The sequence below is a fragment of the Antechinus flavipes genome, chromosome 2, assembly GCF_016432865.1.
Source record: "Antechinus flavipes isolate AdamAnt ecotype Samford, QLD, Australia chromosome 2, AdamAnt_v2, whole genome shotgun sequence".
Classification (NCBI taxonomy): Eukaryota; Metazoa; Chordata; class Mammalia; order Dasyuromorphia; family Dasyuridae; genus Antechinus; species Antechinus flavipes.
This window is the reverse complement of record NC_067399.1, coordinates 371,760,344-371,787,045: the sequence shown is the minus strand read 5'-3', so window position 1 is coordinate 371,787,045 and position 26,702 is coordinate 371,760,344. Positions and strand designations below refer to the sequence as shown.

The 26,702-nt window shown below is 36.2% G+C and overlaps 1 protein-coding gene across 1 annotated transcript in view; it reads left to right on the top strand.

The window, feature by feature from the left end:
• The first annotated feature begins 3,624 nt into the window (after positions 1-3,624).
• The window catches only part of EXOC3L4 (exocyst complex component 3 like 4), a 71,326-nt gene continuing 48,248 nt past the window's right edge, over positions 3,625-26,702 (top strand). The window contains exon 1 of the mRNA XM_051973690.1: positions 3,625-3,831. The gene's annotated coding sequence lies outside the window, so the exon portion shown is untranslated. The remainder of the gene's footprint in view (positions 3,832-26,702) is intronic.

Below are 26,702 nucleotides of genomic sequence, written 5' to 3'. Positions count from 1 at the left end.
AATGTAGATGTCAGGGAGGGGGCCAACCCTCACAGACATCCATTGTGTCCCACGGAGTGGCTAGTTCCTGGGATTGTGGAAGTGGAGCCAAACACATATGGCATATTTCCTGTCTCATAGGGTTAAAGAAAAGCTAGGTTCCCATGGAGGGAGTCACATACTTGAAATGGTTTGAAATGAACTTAGTAATAAGAAGGCATTTCTTATTCACATGGACATCAAAAATTGTTGGACTTCAAAACCCATAGGAATCATTGGAATCCCTGAAACATGAAAAGATTGTTGTAGGACTTCAAAACCCTCAAGAATCATTGGATTCTCTGAGACATGATAAGACTGCTGTAGGACTTGAAAACCCTCAGGAATCATTGGATTTTCTGAGAAATGATAAGACAGTTGCAGGACTTCAAAATCTGCAGGAATCATTGGATTACTTAACACATAAAAAGACTGTTGTAGGACTTCAAAAACTTCCAGGGATCATTGGGTTCCCTGACACATGAAGCAATGGACAATAGATTGGTTTTGGACTATCTCTTGGCTGCTGAAAGAGGCATGTGTTTGACTGTTGTTTACATACCCTCCTTCTAGGACTTCTGGAAATCTTTTACAACACCACGTTGATTCATATTGTTTGTTATATCACTGCTTGCATGTATAATTCATGTCTATTACACCACATTGAGCCTGCACTGGCTGTGGGGAGAGTCATCACTAATAGCCTCTGCGTTATTTCTATGTGCTATTTACCTCCCATGCTGATGGGTTTGTGCATACCTGTTTCTAATAAGACCCTTCAGCCCAGAAACCCACTAACAACTCCCACTTCCCTTTGGTACTTTTCATCTCCCTTCATGAGATGTCATAGGGGGCATGATCACCTCCTTTTTGGTGTTTTCACCTTCTTTCCTGAGAGGTCAGGGATGGCATGACCACCTGTGTTCTAAAACAAAAGAAAGCGGGAGATGTAAAGGGCTGAAATTCTTGAGTTGATGCACTGAGGTAGGACAACCGAGCACTTAAGGCTAATTACCGATTGGACAATACTCTATTAGCATATGCTTGGAAAATGGTCCTTCCCACTATCCTGGGTTGGCTTGATAATTGATGTGTACAGCAAATTGTAGGAGGGACTAGGGGTAGAGTAAGACTAGCCAGAGTCACTTTTGGGTGGGAGACGAAGAGGAGAGGTCATGGAGATCCTGTGTCCATCCGATTCACTTCTACCCCTAAAAACTGACTTTTGCTTATCTTGACTCCAGCTGATTCTAAGATATCCAGGGTGCTAACTTGGTCTTCACACTGGGGTCTTTGGGTATGTCAAACACTAGATTGCTATAGTTATTGCTTACTTTCCCATGTGATCCTAACCTATTCCATTGATTGGCAGTAGTATTTCTTAGCCAGTACCAAATGCTTTTGATGACTGCTACTAAAGTATAAAAGTAATATAATTTTAGCTCTGGCATAGCTAGGCCATCTTCATTAGCATTTTTAAATTAATTCTCTTGAAATTCTTGATCTTTTGTTCTTCCAGATGAATTTTGTTACTATTTTTTCTAGTTCTGTAAAATAATTTCTTGGGAGTTCGATTGGTATGACACTAAATATTAATTTAGGTAGTATTGCCATTTTTATTATATTCGCTCAGCCTACCATGAGCACTTTATATTTTTCCAACTGATTAGATCTGACTTTATTTGTCTGGAAAGTGTTTTGTAGTTGTTTTCCTATGGTTCCTGACTTTCCCTTGGCGGATAGATTCCAAAATATTTTATACTATCAACAGTTATTTTAAATGGAATTTCTCTTTGAATCTCTTGTTGCTGGACTTTGTTGGTAATATATAAAAATACTGATGATTTATGTGGATTTATTTTGTATCCTGCAACTTTGTTAAACTTGTGAATTGTTTCTAGTAGGTTTTAGCAATTTATATTTTTGTAGATATTCCTACATTTCATTTAGATTATCCAATTTATTGGCATATAGTTGGGCAAAATAACTCTTAATTATTGCCCTAATTTCCTCTTCATTGGTGGAAAGTTCTATTATTTCATTTTTGAGACACACAATTTGATTTTCTTCTTTCCTTTTTCTAATCAAATTAACTAAAGGTTTAACTATTTTGTTGGTTTTTTCATAAAACCAACTCTTAGTTTTATGTATTAATTCAATAATATTCTGATTTTTCAGTTTTATTAATCTCCCCTTTTATTTTCAGAATTTCAAATCTGGTATTTAATTGAGAGTTTTTAATTTGTTCTTTTTCTAGTTTTTTAGTTGCAAGCCCAATTCATTAATCTTCTCTCTCTCTATTTTATATAATAAGCATATAGAGATATTAAATTTTCCCTTACAACCACTTTGGCTGTATTCCACAAATTTTGCTTTGTTGCCTCATTATTGTTATTCTCTTGGATGAAATGATTGTGTCTATGATTTGCTGTTTCATCCATTCCCCATTCAGCCACTTATTGAGAGCCATTCCCCAACAGGTAGGCATCCACTCAATTTCCAATTCCTTTGCCACTACAAAAAGGGATGCCACAAACATTTATGTTGGTATGGAGTGTTAAATGTTGATCAATGCCTAGTTTCTGCCTACTATTTTCCAGTTTGGAACTCAAAATTTTAAAGAAATGAATGTTAAAAATTGTTTTTACATGAAACTGTAAAATCTTAAAAAAAAAAAAAAAAAAAAAAAAAAAAAGGAAATAATCCATCCTGTTAGGGGATTCTAGTAGTGAGCAAGGGAAGTAAAAAAACAACAACAACAACAAAAACAAACAACAACAACAAAAAAACCCTAGATCTCAGCTTCTGAGAATACTCCAAACTCCAACATTTTGATATTTTTTTAACTCTTTAAATGCTTGCTATATGAATGCTTTATAATAGATGATTCCTAAACTATTTTCTGCACAGCTAGATAGCATAGTGCAGGGGTCCTCAAACTTTTTAAATAGGGGGCCAGTTCACTGTCCCTCAGACTGTTGGAGGGCCGGACTATAGGAAAAACAAAAACTTTGTTTTGTGGGCTTTTAAATAAAGAAACTTCCTAACCCTGGGTGAGGGGAATAATTGTCCTCAGTTGCTGCATCTGGCCCGTGGGGCCGTAATAGAGGATAAACCCATCTTTCTGATTTCAAATCCAAACTTGGACACCTACTAGCTATGTGATCCTGGACAAATCACTTAACTTTTTGCTTTAGTTTCCTCATCTGTAAAATGAGCTAGAAAAGGAATTGGCAAACAACTCCAACATATTTTTCAATAAAACCCCAAAAAAGGTCATGAAGAGTCAAATGCAACCGAACAAACAAATGCTTTTTCATTCACTTGTTCATTCTGATCTTTGCAAGTCACTTAAATGAGTCCTAGAGTCTCAGTTTCCTCATCTGTAAAATTGTGGGAGAGGAATACTTGGTCTTTATAACTTTAAATCTAAGATCTTGTAACTCCAAATTTTTCCAAGGATAATTTGATTCTTACTTTTAGGAATTAAAAATCCCCCCTTGGAATAAGCTAAGACAAAGGGCAAAGAAATTGCAGCATTTCCTCTGTTTACTTTCACTTTGGAAAGTGAAAGCATCTGGAGAAACAGAAATAGACTGAAAGAGGTAGAAACAAACAAAAAGAGCTAGAGAGAGGAGGAGGAGGAAGCAGACACAGAAAGGAAGGGCAGGAAAGAAGGAGAACAATTCCAGTTACTGGTCATTGAAGACTTCTCATCTCAGGGCTGGCTGCCAAACCACATAGGGCCAAGAAGATGAACAGCTGTTCCAGTCCGACTTTCTAGAGCTCATAGGTACATTATAATTCTTCTAGGTAGGTGTGAGTGTGTGAGGGAATGAAAGTGGAGAAGGCATCTCTTTGGCATCTAGAGATTTGTCAGTTATTTTCCTTGTTTCCATCACAGAGCTGGTAGCCAGCCTGAACTGCTATCACCAGGCGCTGGCAATCACATTCATGTGAATGGGTGTAGGAGGTAGGACAAGGAGGGTTAAGGTGCTTAATAAATGTCGGATGATTTATTTTATATGTCTGGAAAGATTTGGACTAGATTATTTCTAAAGTTCCTCCTAGGCTTGGGAATCTATGTTTTTGTAAATCATCCCTGAAAGTTAGTGGGAACCTTGAATGACAGATTCAGGAATCTGTTTCTAAAGGAAGCAGACAAGAAATTTGGTTTAGGTGCCCCCTCTTCCAGGAAATATTACCTGATTCCTCCCTCTTTTCTTTCCTCTCTTCTTTCTAGACAATTTTATCTGGACCTTTCCTTTGCCCTAGTCACATTACATGTTGCATTTTATTTAACTATGTAAATGTGGTATTTACCCAATTTGATTATCTGCTTTCTGAGAGTAATATCTATGTAGTTTCTGTCTCTGTATCCCAAACAGTGACTACAGGGACCTGAACAAAGCAGGAGCTCAGTTAATGTCTTTTGTTGATCTTGGTGGGGAGACTTACTTACAAGTCATATTAGATATAGTGCACTGAGGTATTCAATGTGGAGTAGTGTATAAAACAAGGGACTTGGAATCCAGAAGTTCAAACCAGTTGTATCTGATTTGTGATCCCATTTGGGGTTTTCTTGGCAAAGATACTGGAGTGGCTTGCTTTTTCTTTCTTCAGCTCATTTTACCGATGAGGAAACTGAGGCAAATAGGATTTAAGTGATTTGCCCGAGGTTACACAGCTGGTAATTGTCCAGATTTGAATTTAAGAAAATGAGTCTTAGACTCAGTACTCTATCCACTGTGGCACCCAGTTTCTCAGTCAATAATCAAGAAGACTAAGTTCAAATCCAATTTTAGATACTTAATACTTATGTAACTTACCCTTTCTGTGCCTCCATTTCTTTATCTATAAAATGAAACCTGATGATGTCTAAGTGGTTATGTTCCAGTTCTAAATATATGAGCTTATGAAATGCCTAAATCAGCTCTATAGGAGTTTAGGAGACATCGGTGGTCACTGAGTATAGGAATGGACAAGGAATCTTCCTGGAGGATATGATCTTCATGGAGAGGTAGGACAATATTCTGGAAGGGAAAAAGTCTGATTTGGAAGTTAAAAACACTCACTAATTTTCTATGATGAGAAACTTTCCCTTTCTATTCCCTAGGCTCCATTTCTTCATCTATAAAATAATAATAATTTTTGTATTACCTGCTTCGCAAGGTTGTTGTAAGAAAAGTATTTTTTTAAGCTGAAAAGGATTTTAGAGACTAGTGAGTCCAATTTTTATTTTAAAGATGAGGTAATTGAGAATAGACAAGTAAAATGATTTGCTCAGGATTCTACATTAATAAGTGTTAACTTGTGGGGTTTAAACTTGGGGTCTTCTTGACTCCTGGTCTACTATGCCATTTACTAAACCATACAGCCTCTACTTAGCTATTAATATTAATATAAAATTATTCTGAATGTAAACATGAAAAAACATTTCCATTCACATAGAAAAATGAGAACTCTCAGTATAATAGTGAATCTATTTCACACAGCTTGCTTTTAAAAAAAAAATATATATATATATATATATACACACACACATATATAAAATAAGCTGCTTTCAAAATTGTCTTACTTATCTATGCTTTCTTCCAAATTGCCTTCTGTTCTGTGAATTTTTAAGAAGATTTTTAATGGATCTCTTTTTTGGTGGTGGTGGTAGAAAATTACATTATTACTAATTTTTTATCTTAAATTTAGCCTCTCTTCCTTACATTAAATGAAAGAAAAACAAAAACTTTTTAACAAGTAAGCACAATCAAAGAAAAATGAATTCATATAGAATCTATGTCCAAAAATTCATGTCTCTGCATCTGGTTTCCATCATCACTATCTTAGTACATGGATAACATACTTTATCATAGATCCTCTTAAGACATTGTTGGTCACTATTTTGATAAAGTTCTTAAATTTTTCAAAATTATCTTTTAAAATAACATTACTGTCCTTATCCAAATTGTTCTCCTGATTTTGTTTGCTTCTTTGTGTGAATCACACTACCCAATATTCTCTGAAGTTTTCTCTTTGAGAATTTATTGTATACAATTCATTCAACCATTCCTTAGATTTGCTCAGCTATTCCTCGTATGGCCAAGAATAACTCTAAAATACCTCTTCAGATTCTAATTCTTTTCTCTTCTCTCCTTTTACTCTCCCCTTTAACATTAGAAAGTGCATTTTGCTCATGATTGTTCCTCTTGGTTGTCATTTTCTCTCTTCACTTTATCCCTTTTTTTTCCCCCTAGTGAGTCTAACCTATTTCTACATTAAATTCTTAGCATGTGTGTATATAGTTGCATTGAATGCTCCATTGTCTATTGAGATAAAAGCAAAATTCATCTGATGCCAACTTCCTTTACCCCTTCTACCATGGTTATATATGTTTCTTCTCCTTCAGCCCAATTATAAGAAATCCTAAGTGACAGTCCCTTCTTTTTTCCCTTTCTACATGGCATATTCTTCTTTATGCATTCCTTTCTATTTTCCCTCTTCAATGCCTCCTAACATAACCAAATCCACCCATAAGTCCTCTCTTTTTCTTATTCAATTACTTTAATACACTTTGAAGACATTAAAATTCCAAAGAGAAACTTATTTCTTCTTTCCTTATTAAAATATCAGCACTACAACATCATACAACTCCTTTTAATTTTTCATACAAATTTATCTTTCTAGGCTTTTCTAATTTCTCATGATTCCTGCTTAACTTTGGTTATCAGAAATGCTTGAAACTCCTCTATTATGTTAAAGATCCATTTCCCTCCTTTCTCTCATTGGATTATACTTAGTTTTATAAAGAAAGTTTTTTCCTTGATTATAAGCCTCTGTCTTTTTGTCTTTCAGAGTATTGTAGTCTAATCTCTTTGCTCCTTTATGGCAGAAACTGATAGGTCTTATGTGATATTGATTGTAAGGCCTTGGTACTTGGATTACTTCTTTCTGGATTCTTGTAGTACTTTTTCTTTGACGTGAGAGTTCTAAATTTTACCTAATATCATTCCTGGGACTGTTCCTTTTGGAAGTTCTTTCAGGAGGTGACAGGTATTTTCTCTCTCCTTTTTATCTTTTAGTTCTAATAGTTCTGGATAGCATTCATTTCTTGAAATATAGTATCCAAGAATTTTGGGAAATAGACATAGTTTTAAAGGAATCCAATTACTTTTTAAATCATATTTTTATTTTTTCATTATTTCTCATTTACACATAAAAGAATTGTATTCATTTAAAAAATTTTTTGAGTTCCAAGTTCTCTTCCTTCTCTTTACCATTCCTTGAGAAGATAAGCAATAAAAGCATTGATTATGTGTAAATATGAGATCACTTATGTGTAAATTATTATGTGATTACATGTGAAGTCATACAAAACATATTTACACACTATCCATATTGCAAAAGAAAACACATGCACAAAACCAATAGAAAGTGTTTTTTTCTTAAAGTATATTTCAGTCTGCACTCATAGTTCACCAATCCTCTCTCTAGACAGAGCATTTTTCACTATAGGAAATTTGGAATTGTTTTTGATAGTTGTCTTGATCAGAGTAGTTAAGTCTTTCACAGTAGATCATTGTTACAATATTGCTATTTTTGTATACAGTAATCTCCTGGTTCTGCTCGCTTCACTTTGCATCAATTCATATTAGTCATTCCAGATTTTTCTGAAATCAATCTGCTCATTATCTTTATAGCATAATAGAGTTCCATTACAAACATATACCACAACTTGTTCAGCCATTCCCCAATTGATGGACATCCCCTCATTTCCAATTCTGTAAGACCTGCCATAAATATTTTTATGCACATATGTCTTTTTCTTCTATCTTTGATCTATTCAGGATATAGACCTAATAGTGGTATTGCTGAGTTAAAAGTTATGCAGTTTTATACCCCTTTGGACATAATTTCAAATTGTTTTTCAGAATACAGAGACTAGTCTATAGCTTCACCAACAATGAATCATTGTCCCAATTTTTCTGCATCCACTCTAGCATTTATTGTTTTTCTTTTCTGTCATGTTATCCATCTGGTAGTGTGAGATGGTACTGCAGAGTTATTTTCATTTGTATTTCTCTGAGCAGTAATGTTAGAACATTTTTTTACATGACTATTTTATAGCTTTGATTTTTTTCTTCTGAACACTACCTTATTCATATCTTTTGACTCCTTATCAATTGACAAATAACATATATTTTTTATAAATTTAGCTCAATTTATATATTAGAAAATAAGACCTTTAGTAAAGAAACTTGTAAAATATTTCCCATTTCCTGTTTTCCTTCTAATTTTGACTGTATTAATTTGTTTGTGAAAATCTATTGATTGTTAAATATCTATTTTCCAGGTCAATTTTTTTTTTATATATCAGATATCTCACCATCTTCTACTTTTTCAATCTTTTTATTTTGTTTGAATTTTTTTTACTATTTATGGAACTATTGATTTATGATTGGTTTATTCTAATTTGGGGGAATTCTTATCACTTTCTCTTCTAAGTGATTCAGTTTCTTTTTGGTTCTTTTCTTCAGAATTTTCATTTCATTTTTTATCTTTTTATTTTTTTGAGATATTTATATCATTCCTGTGGACAACCCATTTTTAATTTGACTCTCTGCTTATAGCTATTATAGTTTACACTAATGGATTTGAATCTGCAATAATTTTGATACTTTTCAGTGTTTTCTTTGATTTACCTGTATCTTCCACTTTGATTCATAAATTGAAGTTTTATTTCAGGGCCAGGCTCTCTGTCTCCTTCTGCACTTGTAGGTGAAGTGGTTGGCACTGTGTGGTCTCTCTCTCTCTGGGTCACCTGGATTTTTGTTCTACTATTTGAAGCTCTGAGGTTCTCAACTGGTGTTAGGAAGCCGTAAAGCCTTTAGGCCAGAAGTTGTCTGGATCCAAGTGCTATTGTCATTTGCTAATTACTGGTTATTGTGTTGTTGCCTCCAGTCATTCTCCAAGGCTCCCAAGGATCCTATTCTCTGGCTATTTGGCTACCATGAGACTTTCTCAGGAACTCTTTCTGCTTTTAGTTATTAACATTTTCTTCATAACTTTCTTAAGTTTAGAAACAATAAATCAAGTCCTAATTTGTAACATTTGCTGGTTTCTGAGGTGTGTGTTCACGTCAAGAAAAATTAATAATAGGTATGCACTGGTTCCAGAACAATACCTCTGACATGATCAGAGAGAATGTGAGGATGTGGGATGGATTCTTCTCAGAGAATACTTTCCTTAAAATCTTTAAGACTGAATAGAACCCTATTCTCAGTGCTCCTTTTTGCTGCATTTTGCATAAAAGAGATAAAACAAGAAGAAAAGAGGTATTCAGTTATCACAGTTCTCTCTTAGATTTAAAAAGACCTATCCTACAAACCTTATACTCAGCAAGTTAATGAAGAAATCCTATTTCTAGCTCAAGTCTTTTTACTCTTTTTTAACTTGTCAGTCAATTAGCAAGCATTTATTAAGTATTTATTTAATTTGCCAGACAATGTACAAACTACTGGAGATCCAAAGGAAAAAAAAAACCCAAACTCCATACTAATAGTAAAATAACAATAGTTAATATTTAATATGTTAGCTCACTACGTTCTGGGCAGGCATAGTGTTAATCACTTTATAATTATTATCCAAATTTGATTTTTTGATTTTGAAGATTTGATTCTTACAATTCTGAGAGTTAAGAACTATTAGGATTCCCATTTTATAGATGAGGAAACTAAGGCAAAGTGACTTGCCCAGGATCACACAGCTAATATATATTTGAAGTGGGATTTGAACTCGTCTTTCAGAGGTCAGGTGCTCCAGGTGCTTTATTCACTGTACTATCTGGCTGTCCCTAAGAGGAAATCCAGATGGGTCTTAGATTTTCTAAGAACATAGCAGCTCCTAAATTTATTATTTTGAGTTTTAAAAACCAGTTTATATACAACAGTGTGTGAGGCAAGTTATGAAGATATTATCCTCATTTTATATTAGAGGAAACAAGCCAGGAGAGATTAAACATTTGGTTCAGGATCATAAAGCTAAGAAACAGCCAAGTCAAAGAACTGGAAAATGAGTAGTTGTCCATCAATTGGGGAATGGCTGAATAAGTATTATGAAAATAATGGAATATTATTGTTTTATAAGAAACAATGAGCAGGATGATTTCAGAAAAGCCTGGAAAGACTTAAATGAACTGAAGCTGTATGAAATGAGAAGAACCAAAAGAACATTGTGCACAGCAACAGCAAGACTATGATCAAGTATGATAGACTTAGCTCTTCTCAGCAATTCAGTGATCTAAGGCAATTCCAAAAAACTTTGGATGGGAAATTACATCTGCATCCAAAGAGAGCACTATAAAGGCTGAATGAGGATCAAAGCACACAATTTTTACCTTTTTTTCCCTTCTTTTTTCTTCTTTATTGGAGTTTGTCCCTTTTGTTTTGATTTTTTGCTCCCACTATGATTCATATGGGAATATATGAAAAAAGAAACAAAAACAAAAAATTCTTTGAAAACTCAGATAGTTTTATCATAAAAATGCAATAAATGCTATTTTTAATTGGTAGTTTAAGTGATTGCTATAACTCTGATAACATAAGCTCCTTGTTTAAAAAGAAGAAAGAAGAGGAAGAAGGGGAAGGAGGAAGAGGAGGAAAAGAAGGAGGAGAGGAAGAAGAAGGAGGAGGAGAAGAAGGAAAGGAAGGAGGATGAAGAAGAGGAAGAGGTGAAAGAGAAGGAGAATGAAAAAGAGGAGGAAGTGGAAGAGAAGGAGCAAGAGGAGAAGGAGGAGAAAGAAGACAGAGAATCTCAATCTCCTGATTCTTTTCCTCTGGTACCATTTTCCACTCAAATGGAAGTAAAAGAAGAATGAGATGGGGGAGAGGAGGAAGGAGAAATAGGGCTGGGATCTTTCAAGGCCTCAAAGCCTCACCTCATCCCCAAAGCCAAAGATAAAGCAGAAAGAAGAGATCCAGGTGAATGCTGTCTCGGGGCCAAGTCTTGCCACTGGTTTATGATCTCATGTCCAACAGCATGGGCCTGGCTGCCAGCCCACAACAGTTCACATAGCATTGGGAATTTCCACCCAGTCCCCTTTTGGTGTTAAACTACACACACACACACACACACACACACACACACACACACACACACACACACAACGCTCCAACTCAGCTTTGTCTTAGATCTTACCATATATCAACCCTTCTCTCCCCAGGACCATGGCCTCTCTCCCAGACTCCTCTCATAAATTCCACACTCCCCATCCACTCCTACCACAAACAAGTTTCCTCAGAAACTATAAGCTCAGACCCTCCCCTTCAGACTTAATCTAACCTCCCTAGAGACTCTGGAAAAACTAGGAAGGGTCACTGGCAGGCCTAAGACAGCCTGGAAAAGGGGGGAAGGAAGAAAATAGAAGAACAATTACTAGAGAGGCCTCTGGGAAGTAATGGGGAAAAGAGAGATCCCCCTGCTTCACTAATGATGAGACTTGATCCAAGGCCATTTGCCTATCTCTGCTTTAAGAGCTGCCATGAGCTTCCTGCTTTTGGTATGATCAATTCATCAGTCTGTCAGCATCAATCTATCAATCTATTAATTTTCAATCCATCAGCCTATCACTCTAATAGTCAGTCTATCAATCTGTCAGTCTGTCACCGTATCATTATGTCCATCTGACAAGCATAAATCTTCCTTGAGCACCTACAGTGCACCTGTGCTAGGGTAAGCTATGCTATGGCCAAGATAGAGGAAACCATCAAACTCTTTTCATTCTGTGAATTGGTCCATTGGTCGTCAGTAAATCATGATGTCTAGCAGGAAAGCAGATGTATCTCCTGAGCACCTACTGTATGTATGGTCCTATATTATGTCACATTATAAGAGAAACAGGGAAGATGAAACCATAGTCCCAAAGCTCAGAGATGTTAACCAATCAACAATTAAGCACCTCTCATATTCCATGCACTATACTAAACAACAAGGCTGCAAGAGAAAAAGAAAATATCTTCTTTAGAGGAGATCATACTTCTTTGGGGAAATAAAATGTCCACTCATGTTTGTGTGTGTGTGTGTGTGTGTGTGTGTGTGTGTGTGTGTAATGCATACACAGAAATGGAAGATAGAATGTCAAGTGTGAGGAAATTCAAGCTAAGTCTGGCAGAACTGAAGAATGTGTGAAGGTGAATAAATATATAACAAGACTGGAAAAGCAGTCTTGCCTTCCCAAAGATTGGGAAAATATCTAAATGTCAAGCAAAGTGGCTTGAACTGAATCCTAGAGACTATTAAATACCACTAGTATTTCTTAAGCAGGAAATTGACATGGCCAGACCCAAGTTTTGGAGACAAAATTAATAATATTATATATATATGTATATATATAATTATGTATATTATATATAAAATATAACATTTTATAATACTTCAAGGCTTGTGAAGTACTTTACATATTAATTTGGCAACTGTTTGGAGGATGGATTGGACAGAAAAAAAGATGTTATTGCAAAAGTCCAGAGAAGAGGTGATGAAAACCTAAGCTTAAGGAGGTGATTGTTTGAGTGGAGAAAAGGAGATGGAAGTGAGAGATGTTCTGGAAATACTAATGACATGATATGGCTAGTGACTGAACAAAATGAGTGATGAGAGTGAGAAGATGAGGATTATTCTGAAGTTGTGAACTTGGGCAAATAAAAGGATAAGGAAGTCCTCAAGAGAAGGAGAGAAATTAGAAAGAAGGGTGGATTTAGGGAATTAAAATAGAAATTTTGGATATGTTGAATTTGAGATGCCTACAGAACTAAATCTAGTTCTAAATCATGAGGGCCTAAGGCTTTGGAAGTAGAATAGAGCTAGATATTTAGATGTAAGGCATCTTTGGAGAAATTATAATTGTACTTCAGAAACTGATGAGTTCAGAAACTCCCAAGTTGGGAGAGGGGCCAGGTAGGGAGAGGGGAAGAGGGAGAGCAGTAGGTTATTTCTATAGTAAGGAAGTGAAACAAGCCTAACAAAGAAGATTTAAGGAGAGTCCAGATGGAGCCAAGGAGTAATACCCAGTATGGGATAGAGTGAGATAGGAGCCTAGGAAGTTCTTTTCCTAGTGAGAGGTATGAGGGCTCCAAAGTCTGAATTTCTGAGGGCAAGTTTCTTCTGTCTTAGAAGATCTTAGAAGGAGGATCTACTTTCTGGCTAAGAGGATAAACTATGGTTTCTAGGAAGAGATAACCTCTGAGCTAGGACTAAAAGACAACTAGAATTCAGATAGTGGAAAAGGAGGGGTATAGGAAAGGATCCCAGGAAGAAGGGGCTAATTACGACAAATAATAGCAATAAATGCCATTTCCATATTAATCTAAGGTTAATAAGACATTTTCTTCTTAGGTTTGAAGTTTAGCTCTTATAGGTAGGATGTGTAATTATTATCATCATTTTATAGTCAAGGAAACTCCATCTCAAATCAAGATGATTTTTCTCCACAATCCCACAGCTAGGTAAATGTCACTTTTCAATTAGCACTCAATTCTAGATTGTTGATTGCTAATCAGGCCAGACTGCTTAGGATCAGTACTTTGGTCAGTCTGGCTAAAGAATCAAAGAAACCAGAGAAAGAAGCATGAGCTGGGTGACTAGAAGGGTGAGGTGATGTTTGATGGGGAGGCAGTGACAGCTAAGGTGAAGCTAGCTTTGGATTTTAGCTTAAAAGCAACAAGAAGCTAATGAAGATTGATATGTTAGGCTTCATAAAGATAGTACAGGCAGCTGATTTATTTTCCTTTGCCAAATCTACTTCATGTCTGCTCTCCTAATCCCTGTGCCTCAAGGAGCTATTATGGGCTCTTTTCTGCTCTTTCCCTATATTCCTACTCTTGGTGACTTTACCTATATAGTCTTTCATGTGGTCTTTCTCCTGAGCTCCAGCCCTACATCAATTGCCTATTGGACATCTCCAACTTGAATATCCTAGAAGCCCATCAAATTTAAAATGTCCAAAATGAAATTCATTCCCTTCCATACCCTCTTCTCATTATACAGTACTTCCCTATTTCTTTAAGGTTAATACCTTCCTTCCAGTTTCTATCCTGTCCCTTTACTACCAAACTACCAAACAAGAGTTGCCTACTCTTGTTAATACTGCCTCCAAAACATCTCTAACATGTATTTCCTAAATACTTATATAGGTCCCCACCTCAGCTCAGGCACTCATTATTTCTCAGTTTGAGTATTGACACAGATAGCTAACTGGATTCTCAACTTTTAGGCTTTCCTCTAATAAACTCTTCTGCTCTTTCACAGAGTAACCAAAATAAGCTTACTAAAGTATAGATCTGATCTTATCACTTCTTGTGATAATCTTGTGAATGATAATTCATCCTGCATTTTTGAAGAGGACCAATGATATCATAAGTGATGTCTTGATTTGTGTTTGAACCACAAATGGGATCATAAAGACATGATTGAATAATCACATATTGTCACTAATCCTCTTCTCAAACTCTTTACTTTATACCTCCAGCCTCCCTTTGTAGATCTATTTCATATTACTCCCCATGAGATCCTCCATGACTTGAGTCAAAATGACTTTTTTCCTGGAATTCAGCCTTCCATTGGCCACCTCCATTTTCTATTTGCTTCCACCTCTGAGAATCTCTATGCTCCTTCAAGATTCAGCTCCTCTTCCCCCTACTTTGGGAAACCTTTCTGATCCCTTTTCTCATTAGTGTTTTCTTTCTCCTCAATTCCTCTCCTTCTCGCCTCCTCATTCATATTTATATATATTTTACACATTCCACCCCCCCAATAGAATGTAAGTTCCTTAACAACAGGCACTATTTGTCTTGTCCCTGGATCTTCAGGGCTTAGTATAATGCCCCACACATAATAGGCATTTAATAAAAGCTTATTAGAAAGTATTGGGTTAAATTAATTGGAGAAGGGAAAGACTAGAGACAGAGAGAGACCAGTCTGCTGTAATATTCTTGCTTAAAAGGGCTGAGGCCTGCTCTGAAGTGCTCGGGACTTTCCATTATTCCTAAGTCAACAATTTTGTGGGTTTGGAACAAAGTTCAGGATACTAACAGTTGCAGGGTTGGGCTGATGGCATTCTCTCCCCTTTCAACAACAGCCCTGCCCCTTAAGGTGGTGCATATTAATAGAAAGCATTTATCATTATTAATCAGAGCTGCCGCCAGGGCTAGATCTGGACTGACTATACTGGACTTTTAGAAACCCCCAGCTACACAGGTATAGGGGAGGGGCAGGATCAATAACTCCTTACCCTCAAAGGTTTTTTAAAAATGAGTTCCAGCTACAAGTTCTTTTCCTGCTTTGAGACACAAGACATGGGACATAGTCTGCCCTTCACTCTCCTGCCAACAGTAAAAGTCTCAGTGCAGGAGGATGGCATTTGGGAGAAAGGGAGGTCACAGATGAATACAGAGAGTATGGGATTTATGGGATCATAGGATTTAGAACTAAAACATTTCTTTGAAAATGTAGATATTTATCATAGGATTTAGAGCTAAAAGGTTTCTTTGAAAATGTAGGTACTTATCAGATTGCTAATTTGACAGAAAAGAAAACTGATAAGCGTCAAGAGAAGTGGGAAAACTGGGACGCAAATGCACTGTTGCTAGATTTGTGAGCTTATCCAACCATTCTGAAGAGCAATTTAGAACTGTGTTCAAAGGGCCATAAAACTGTGCATACCCTTTGCATATCTAGCAATACCTCTACTGGGTCTGTAATCAATGAAATCAAAGAAAAAGGAAAAATTGACATATATATATATATATATATATATATATGGCAGCATTTTTTGTGGCAGCAGAGAATTAAAAAATTGAGAGATTGCTCATCAATTGGGGAATGGTTGAACAAGTTGTGGTATTTGATTGGAAAGGAATAATATTGTGATATTTTAAAAAATGGTGCAGGATGGTTTTGGAAAAAACTGGAGAGATTTATATGAATTGATATAGATTGAAGTAAGCAAAACCATGAGCACATTGTACATTGTAACAGCAATATTATGTAATGATCAACTGAGAATGACTTAGCTATTCTCAGCAATACAAAAGGACAGTCTCAAAGCATTCACGATGAAATATGCTATCCACCTCCAAAAAAAAAAAAAAAAAAGAATTGATAAAGTCTGACTACAGCTCCAGCATACTATTTTCATTTTCTTTTCTCTGTTTCTCTGTCTCTGTGTTTCTGTATCTCTTTGATTTTATCTCTGTCTCTGTCTCTCTTTTCTATCTCTGTCTCTGTCCCTGTCTCTGTCTATGTGTCTCTGTCTCTGTGTCTTTTTCTGTGTCTCTGTCTCTGTGTGTATCTCTGTCTGTCTCTGTCTCTCTCTGTCCCTGTGTCTCTCTCTGTCTATCTCTCTGCCTCTCTCTTCTCTTTGCCTCTGTCTCTGTCTGTCTTTGTGTCTCTCTCTCCTCCTCTCTCTCTCTTTTTCTTGAATTTTCTTTCACAAAATGACTAAGATAGAAATGTTTTAATGTTTTACATGATTGTACATGTATAATCTATATCAAACTGCTTACCGTCTCAGGAAAGGGGAGAAAGGAGGCAGGAAGGGACAGAATTTGGAAGTCAAAACTCCTTTTGGCCTCCTAGCCTTTGCTTTAGCTAGATTAAGGGATGGCCAGAGAAATGGACCCTAAGAGTATAGTTATGTCAATGTCAAAAGGGGCTTCCATTAGAGGGTTCTAGATCTGTCAAGTTGTTTATCACTTTTTACCAATAACTTGGCTGTAGGCACAGATATCATGGGTTACATTTAACAGATTAACAAAAGATATAAAACTGAGAGGGAGAGAAAAAGAACATTTTAAAGTACCTACTATGTGTCAGACACTATACTAAATGTCTTATTTAACCCTCACAAGAATCCTGGGAAGTAGGTGTTTTTGTTACTCTCATTTTACAGTTGAGAAAACTGAGTTTAAGTGACTTACTCAGAGCTATATAGTTAGTAAATGTCCAAGGCTAGATTATGAACTCAGATCCTACTGACTTCAGGACCAGTGTTCTATCCACCATGCCTCCTTAGCTTCAGGATTCAAAAGGAATCTCAACAGGTAAGAATAATGTATTTAACTAAAGAAATTAAATCTGACAAGAACAAATGCAAATACCTACACGGATTTCCAGAAAATCAGCTGATGGATCAATGAGATAGAGGAGGTGTGGTGAGGGAACAATTTGTTTGAAAAAGCAAGGGATTACTGATTAAGAGTGAAATAAACAGATTCAAAAGAAATATATCTGCTTATTTCACTCTGTATCGGTTCATGTAAGTCCCTCCAGGTTTTTCTGAAAACAACCTGCTCACTATTTTAAAATATTAATAATACAACTACAACATGTAAGTAAAAATAGCACTCAAAGGAACTTTGAGTTAGGTGGGAAAAATCATCATGGAGAACAGATAATGAATGAAACAGATATCTCATTCTTAACAGTAGGGAAGCCAAAGAGATAACTAGGTCAGAATTGTGTATGCTCTTTCAGATTCAATCACTACTTCTTTCTATTTAATTTTTTGTTGTTGTTGTTAGAAGGGAACAAAGTTTATTATTGCAGGTTGAGGGAGGCTGGCAAGTAGGAGTAGTATACCTTTAAATGATAGTGATATAAAAAATGAGATGTCAATAAAATTTATTTTAAAAAAAAAGGCTAGGAGTCTTAGTCAATTTAACATGAATTAATGACTTGAAAGAACAGCAAAAAAAAAAAATTGACCTATCTTTGGACTGGCAGCATCAAGAGACACATGATGTGCACATTCTCTTATCTTCTATCTCTTGGCAGTTTTATATTCAGTTGTATACTTCACACTTAAAGGAAGACATCAGAATGTCCAAAAGAGGGAGGGCAGAAAGGCAAAGAGCTTGAAGATCATACCAAGGGCATGGATCTTTAGACCAGAGTTAATGCAGGAATTTGTTTTGCTTGATTATATGTATTTGTAACAGGGGTTTTATTTTTCTTCCTTTCTCAATGGAGAAAGAAGTGGGAGGCAAAGAATGTAGACAGAAAATAAAAGAAAATAAAATTTTAAAAAATTAGTTGAAGGAAATAAGGAATATTTAGCTTAGGGGAGAGAAAGAATTAGAGGAATATAATAGATGTCTTAAAGTGTTTGAAAGCCTGTTGTGTAGTAATAATAATAATACCATCATATAGCATTTCAGTGTTTGCAAAGCACTTTTTATATGTTATCTCATTTGATACAACAGCTACATAAAGTTATTGTTGTTCAGTCATTTCAACAATGCTCGATTCTTTGTGATCTCATTTTGGGATTTTCTTAGCAAAGATACTGGCGAGGTTTCTTAGGCTCTTTCAAGCCATTTCCTTAACAGGGAATACTTTTTCTTACTCTCTTCCCAATTCTTAATTCCCTGTTAGAACCTTATTGCATCCCCTTTTTTTTTCAGGAAGCTGTCTCTGACTGTTTCAACCTCCCAGGGATCTCTCTTGTCTCAGAACTTTTGTAGTTGTGATTATTGAAACCCCACAGCTAAAAACTTAATTGCCCAAGAGCTGTCTTTTTCTCTTATTAGAATTAAAGACTTCAGAGATCATCTAATAGGATCATAGATTTGGAGCTGGAGGAGATCCAAGATTATCTAATCTCTTTTGAGCTAAACCCAACTCAGCTTAGTCTCCTGTTTATTTAGGTTTGATGATGGAATTAAATAAAACACCTGCAAGTCATTCAATAGTAAATGAAAAGAAAGCTATTTAGCTATAGCAAGGGACAGTTATTCAACGAGGATAACATAAGTGGATTCAGCTGAATTAACTCCCCTTTGTTTTGAGTTGCCCGTGATGGTCTGCCAGCCAAGCATCAGAGAGATTGACTGCAGTTTCTTGTGACTGTATTGCACTCAGGTGATAAGTATAGTGATACCAATGGCCCAAGTCTTCAAATATTCTGAGCTAATTAATCCTTGAAGATGCTCTCAATATCTTTTAAAGAAAAATTAACCTAACTTGCATAGACAATAAGGGAGTGAGGATGGAATGGGTAAGAAGGAAGAATGTTTAGATATTATTCCTACCACATAGTTTATTTTATGGATGAAGAAACTGCCCCCAAATATTAAGTAACTTACTTGAAGTCACATAGGTAGCAGCGAGAAATACAGCCACAATTCAAACCATGTCTTCTGACTCCAAATCCAGCGCTACTTCTTTTAAAAACATATATATTTTTTCAAAATCATGAACTTTACAGGCATGAATATTTCAATATATAGAGAACAGAAAAGAATTATCTATGAATTATCTATTAGGATTCTATTACATAGAGTTTTTAAAGTATATTTTAAACTTATCACAATACAATAAAACTGCCATGTTCTTCTCTTCCTGAACTTCCTTCTGTTCTCTCACAAGTATTTTTAAATTTTACTTATCTAATATTTTAACCCAGTTACATTTGAAACAAATTTTTTTTACATTTCTTTATGAAATTTTTGTATTTTAGGCTCTCTCCCTTAGTCCCACCCACAATGAATAAACCAGCAAGCCTTTTAGTTAACATTTTTTAAATATCTGATTCTTTCTATTACTGTTTCCTTTGTATCCCTTGTCTCTTACACTATGCTTAGATCAAGAAAAAAAGAGTCCAGGTTTCCATTTTCCTATCTCTCCACATTTGAGCTAGTGCAGGTCTGGACACATAGTGGGACTCAGACACTAAACCAGCTGTGTTCCTTCTCTATATCTCAGTTACCTTCCTCTGGAAAAAAATGATCCTAACCTTTTTTGGTCCCATACTCCTTGGCTTTCAATAAATTTTCACACATTTTCTATTCAATATAAAATAAATTCTAGAACTTATACATAGGCATATTAGAAGCTAAATAGATTAATTTTTCATAAAGAAAACTTTGGCACATAACTTTTTTAGGTATCATAACATTGTAAAAATGTTTTTACATTTCTTTGTAAATAGAATAGTTTTTTAAAAAATAAGTGAAATGAGATTCTATATTATTCTCAATTATCTACATGGTTCAGTGGTTAGATGCTTGACTTGAAATTAAGAAGACCTGAATTTAAATTTTGCCTCAGATATTCTTACTATATGACCTTGAGCAAAGTCACTTAAATTCCTGCAATCTGTTTCCTCATCTCTAGAAAACTCAACCAAAACTTTAAACATTGTATAAATGTTAGTTGTGTGTGACTTTTGAAAGAGATACCAGCAAATTATGTTCAGCGTCCATTTTGTTTCCTGCCTTCTCTTTGAATGAGAACAAGACTGAGAATCCAGATTCACAGAATTAAGTTATTTTCAATGAAATTAAAGCCTTGAGCACATTTCATAAGATGTGGGGCATGATTCTCTAAGGATACATCAAAAATTTCGTAATTTTAATGATGGGAAATCAGTTTGGAGTTTCAAGATATTGCAGAGATTAAATGCTGTTGTTGTTACTGATTTTTTTCTAGCTCATTATGCAAAGGATTTTTGTATCCAAACCTCATTCATTTGGTCTTGTTCAGTAAGAATTTTCCTTCATCCGTTTTCGGATATCCTTTTCCTCCCGAAAAGGGAAAACATGGTGACCCTTCCCCCTCACTGTTTTCTCTCCATTCCAAATTTTTTCACTACTACTTTTGGAATGTTGATTAAAATGTCAAATATAGAGCATATATCTGTATATACATACATACACATGTATATATAGAATCATATGTTTATTTATTAAAAATTTCCCGTATTACCCTATCAAGTTTTTTGTATTCTCCAACACCTATCCCTCAGATATACTCCAAGTTGGTAACCCTAACTAAATAGTCTCTCAGTTGCTATCTAGTTCTTCCAGTCTGTGAGCTAAGATCACTTTCAGCTCTAATTGCAATGATATTATGATCCTTCCAGTTCAGATCTAAGATTCTGCCCTCTTATCCCAAAAAGTACTTGTGGCCTCTGGCCCCTGCTGAGTCCAAAGGTGATAACACCTCCTCTTGGGCCAGTCTGACCTTTCCTCTCTTGTCCAGAATGAAATAAGTTCAGTCTCAGCTATGTCCTGAGCCAGGGAGGAGCCCTTGCAGGAGCAGCTACTTTGTCACTCAAGGTAGGGTGATTGCAAAGAGTATCTGTGTAGCCCTAGCCTTTGTCTTGAACAGGGGGTGCTGAGAATGGGAGGGACACTAGAGTTGGAAGGAATTTAGGAGAGAATATTGGACATAAAATATCAAAGCTGTTTCTGTATGTGCATTTGGGTGGGAAGAGGAGAAAGGTAGAAGAGAGAATCTCCAGGTGGAAGGATCTTATCCTTCCAATCTAGGGTGATTGAGGTATCTTAAACTGTGGTCTATGGATTTGCTTTCTTAAAAAAGTCAAATATTTTGATATTTTTGTTTTAATATAATTGGTCTTCTATGTATTTTACTATATACATTTAAAAGCACTATCTTAAGAAAAGGTCTATATACTTTACCAAACTGCAAAGCGGTCCAATGCCACAAAAAAGATTAAGAACCTCTGATCTGTTCCAACTCTCTTATATTACAGAGTCCCAGGAAGAATAAATGACTATCCTTTATTTCATTTTTCCTAATAAGCTTTTGACTGGTTTATTATCTTTAATTTTTATTAACTTATTTTAATTTTTCTAACTTAAATATTTAAAATGATATCATTTTCAAGCATAGAGAAGAGCACAAAAAATAATTGTACATTGAACATTTGAGTCTCCATTTCATACTGGGTTTTTTTTTATTTTTAAAAAGTATAAATTTTTTTAAAAGCTATTTTTAAAAAAAGAAATATACATATATTGGATGTAAGAAAAAAAGTGTAAAATAAATTCTACCAATTATGGAAAAGGAATTGCTCTTCTAGGAGTTGGGTAAATGACATCTGGTTTCTGTCTTTAGAGAGTTCAGTCTAGGAGAGTAAATAAGATATATACATGGATCTCACAAAGCACTTTGTTTTGAAACTGCATTTATCAAATGATTAGGCAATAATATGTGACATTTATGAAGTCCTTATAAAGTTTGCTTAAGCATAATCTCTTAACAGTTAGGTGGACCTGGAATCAGGAAGAATTGAGTTCAAATTACTATCTGTGTGATTCTGGTCTAGTCAGTTCATCTCTGTCTCAATTTCCCAGGATCTGTTAAATGAAGATAATAGTAGCTCCTACCTCATAGTTTGTTGTGAAGATCAAATGAGATAATAAATGTAACGGACTTATCACATGCCCTGGCATATAGTAAGCACTATATCATGTTGATTATGTATTATTTTTATTTTTTAAGCCCCACATCTCTTACAAGGTAGATATTATAAGTATTTTTATTCTTATTTTTAGATGATGAAACTGAGGATCAAGGAGACTGAGGGACTTGCCTGCTGTGATATAGCTTTTGTTAGAAGCAGGATTTGAACCCAGACCTTCCTAACTCCAAAACAGTGCTCTGTTCACTCCACCATTGCATAGCATAGCTAGCTGCGCAGTTGCCTCTCTGGTTTCCTATCCCCTTCCCATTCTACTAGACTTTGAACTCCATGAGAACAAGAATGATAGCTTATCTTAACCGGCACCAGACAGGATTGTGAATAGACTAGAAGATTAATAAATATTTGTTGTATCATAAAAAAAAAAAACTCAACTAGAACATGGTAAGAGAAATGTAGACATCACGGAGATCACTTCCAATTGGGGATGGATCTGGTCAGTTGCTTGGAGATGGTATCAATTGAACTGGGCCTCAAGCACTCTCTGGTAGTAAATGGGCTGTCCTTAAATTTGGCCAGATTCTCCCATTTTTGTAGAGACAAAGGAATGGTGGTTCAGAGAGGCTGTCAGGTATAGGGGGAAAGATCAATGGATTTGGAGTGAAAAGACTAGGATTTGATTCCTGGATCTGTGGCTTATTTTCTGCATGATCGTAGATTTTTTTTTTTTTTTTTTGCTTGTGTCAGACTCTTTGTGATCCCGTTTAGGGTTTTCTTGGCAAAGATACTGCAATGGTTTGCTATTTCGTCTCCATTTCATTTTACAGATGGGGAAACTGAGGCAAACAGGATTAAGTGACTTGCTGAGTCACACTAAGGATCACACCTAGCTGTCTTTGTAACTTTGGATACAGACTTCTTTCCCCTCTCTGAGTCTCACTTTCCTCTTCTGTAAAATGAGGTATTTGGGCTAAAAGTTCTTTAAAACTCTAACTCTAAATCCTACCAGCCTCTGAGTTTTCCACTTCTGGTTGTAAGATCCCATATGTAAAGGATGGAGGTCCCTAACTGAGAGATGTGTGTTGTTGCTGCTGCTGTTGTCTTAGTCACTCTGTTGCACTCATTTTCTTTCTTTTTTTTTTTTAATCAGGCAATAAACATTTATTAGGTGCCTACCTTGTGCTAAAGGACTGGCGATACAAAGAAAGTCAAATAGTACTCAGTCCTAGTGTTGAGGTTCAAAGGAGATCCCCAGAAGGTTGGGATTCCAGACCGGTGTCACGAGGTATCTCAAAAGAACTTGCAGGCTCGGGCAAAGTCCATTATAATTATAACATCAATTGAAGTGGGCTAAGTTCCAAAAGAATTCAGCAAAGAACCAGGAGTAAGAAGATAAATTTATAGGAAAAAGGTAAAGAGATTAGGTGTTTCATGTCACTGATATGTTGCATTCATTTTCCATGAGATAATAGTAACTGAAGGGCAACTAGATGATGTAGTGAATAGAATGTTGGGCCCGGAGTCAGGAAGACCTGATTTCAAAATCAGCCTTCAGATACTTACTAGCTGTGTGATCCTGAGTAAGTCCCTTAATCTCTGGAAAGGAAATGGCAAACTACTCCAGGATCTTTGCCAAGAAAACCCCAAATGGGGTCAAGAAGAGTCAGACATGACTGAACAATAACAGGAGCAATCCAGGCAAGACAGCCAAGAAAGCTAACATGATCCTAGATTGCATTAAGAAAGCAGAGTGCCCAGATGGAGGATACTGATATCCCCTGTACTCTGACATGGTCAGATCACATCTGGAATATTGTATTGAATTCTATGTGCGGTCATTTAGGAAGGACTTTGATAAATATGAGTATGTTTGGTGGAGGCTAACGAGAACAGGGCAAGCCCTGGAGATTAGGCTAGATGTGAGGACTGGATCCAGGAATGTTTAGTCTGCAGAAGACAAGATTTAAGGGGACATCAAATGCTTACTCACTGTATGACCTTAGAAGAGTCGTTGTATCTTTGTGGACCTCAATTTCTTCATTTGTAAAATAAAGAGATGACTCAATGGCTTCCTAATATCCCTCCCCACTCTAAATTTATGTCCTTTGCATATAATGAAGGGCTGCTATATGGAAGAAGGATGCAATTTATTCAAATTGGCTTCCAGAAATAACTAGAAATAATAGTTGGGGGTCAAAAGTAGGGGGTGAGGTGGGGAGAATCAAAAAACGATGTAAATTTTAGCTTAATGTGAGGAAATAATTACAAATGTCCAAAAGGATAATGGACTGGCCTGAAAGGTAAATGAGTTTCCCAAAACTAGAGGTCTTCAAACAGGAGCTGGGTTATGATTTGTGGAGGCTATTGTAAAGGGGTATTGTAAAGACTAGATGCCCAGTTAGGTTCCTTCAGGCTTTGAAATTCTGGGACTTCATATAACAAGCATAGGGCAAGGAGGAAAATTCCTATTTAAGGATTAGGAGGCAGAATATATGGGTCTGGGCCTAGTAGCTGATACTCTGTGACCTTGGGCAAATCAGTCCTTCTCTCTGAAAAATCCTCAGATTTCTTACTTGCAAACTGATAGGAATGTTTGTACTTCTTATCTCATGGGGTTGGTGAAAAAAAACCACTTTAAACTTTAAAATACTGCGTAAACATAGCCTGCTGTCTTTATTCTGACTTCCTCAAATTGTGAGCCTCTTGAGAGCTATCCCCAGCACAAACTAGGCTTTGGAAGGCTCGGCCTCTACTTAGAAATATGGTTTATGAGCTCCCCTCCCCATGCTTCCTTGCTAGACCTTCCTAGTCCAGAGGACACACTAGTTAAAAGCAAAAATTAAATAGTATTACAAAATAAATGACAAGGGAAAATTCTCCCATACCCACAGGGGTACAGGGGAAGCTCTAGACTTCCATGTCACTAGATTGGGAGAGAAAACATGTGGGTAATGTGTCTGGCTAGGAAATATGTAGGGGAAAACATGGAGAAGAAGAGCACATGAGGTCAGGGAAAAAGCTTTTTGGCTGGGACTCCTCCCCATATGGGGCCCTGACACTGATGCTTGCTGCTACAAACCTGTGGGTTTTTGTCCTTGGAATATTAACAGAGGACCAGAGAAGGGAAGAGGAGGAAGAAGGACATGTGTGAGGAGAGCCAGGATTCTTCCCTTTCCAAGCTTACCTGGGAGAGTAGGGGGAGATGTTGGGAAGGATAGAGAAGATGCAGTGAGATCTAAAATGGAGTGGTTGTCAAGCTGGACTTGGGCAAATAACCTCTTTCTCTGGGCAGCTGGTTTCCCATATACAAAATGAAGGGGTTTCACTACATCAAGAATTCTTAACTTGGGACTCATGGATGCCTGTTTGGTCCGAGGATAGCCAGATAGGGAAAAAAATTCCATTTTAAAAAACTAATCTCTATTTGAAATTTACAAGTACCTTCATTTATTTAAAAAGACCAAGGGCAGCTAGATGGGCAGTGGATAGAGCATCAGCCCTGGAGTCAGGAGGATCTGAATTCAAAACTAGACTCAGACATTAAATATTTTTTAGTTGTGTGGTGACCCTGGACAAGTCACTTAACTCCAATTGCCTCTCCAAAAAAAAAGCAAAAAAAAAAAAAAAAAGGACCATAGTGGTTCCTTGAGAAGGCGTCCACTAACTTGACCGGACTACCAAAGGGGTGCATGATGCAAAAGAATGCTAAGTATCCCTGCACTAGACAATCTATAGGCCCTTTCTAATTCTTAGACCCACTTAGTACTGGAAAAAGTGTTACATTTTGTGGCGCAGGAGACAGAACACCATATCTGGAATCAGGAAGATCTGAGTTCAAATACAGCTTCTGACACTAATTGTCTGGACAAAGCAGTTAAACTGTTTGCCTCAGTTTCCGCATCTGCAAAGTGGAGATCCAAAGTAATGTAGGAGCACCTATCTTCCAACATTGTTGGAAGGATCAAATAAGATAATAATTGTAAAGCACTTATCACAGTGTCTGGCACAGAGCAGGTATTTTATAAAATTAGCAATTTATTATTATATCATATAGTTCAAACCCCTCATTTTATAGATAAGAAAGCTAAGGCCCAGAAAGACACAATAATTTGCCAATAAATAATTAATTTTAAATTAAATTAAATTAAAAATAATTAATAAAAAGAGTAAGTAGCTCTAACTTCAATCTAGTTTCTTATCCGCAAGTTTTGAGGATTGTTGCTAGTTTGAGGCAGGAGAAGGCAGGAGGAGTCTGAGTAACTTGATCAGTTCCCTGAAGCTTTTGGTGTAATCTTTGGTCCCAAGCCATGACTATGCATAATATTACTAAACCATGGAACTGATATCAGTCGTGAGAAGGGCAGGAAACCACGGGGAGAATAAGAAAGAGACTCTGGAATTCTTGCCTGCATTTTTCCCTCTTTCCCCTCCTCTCTAGTCAGAAAGGAGACTTCAGGATTACCTTATCTCC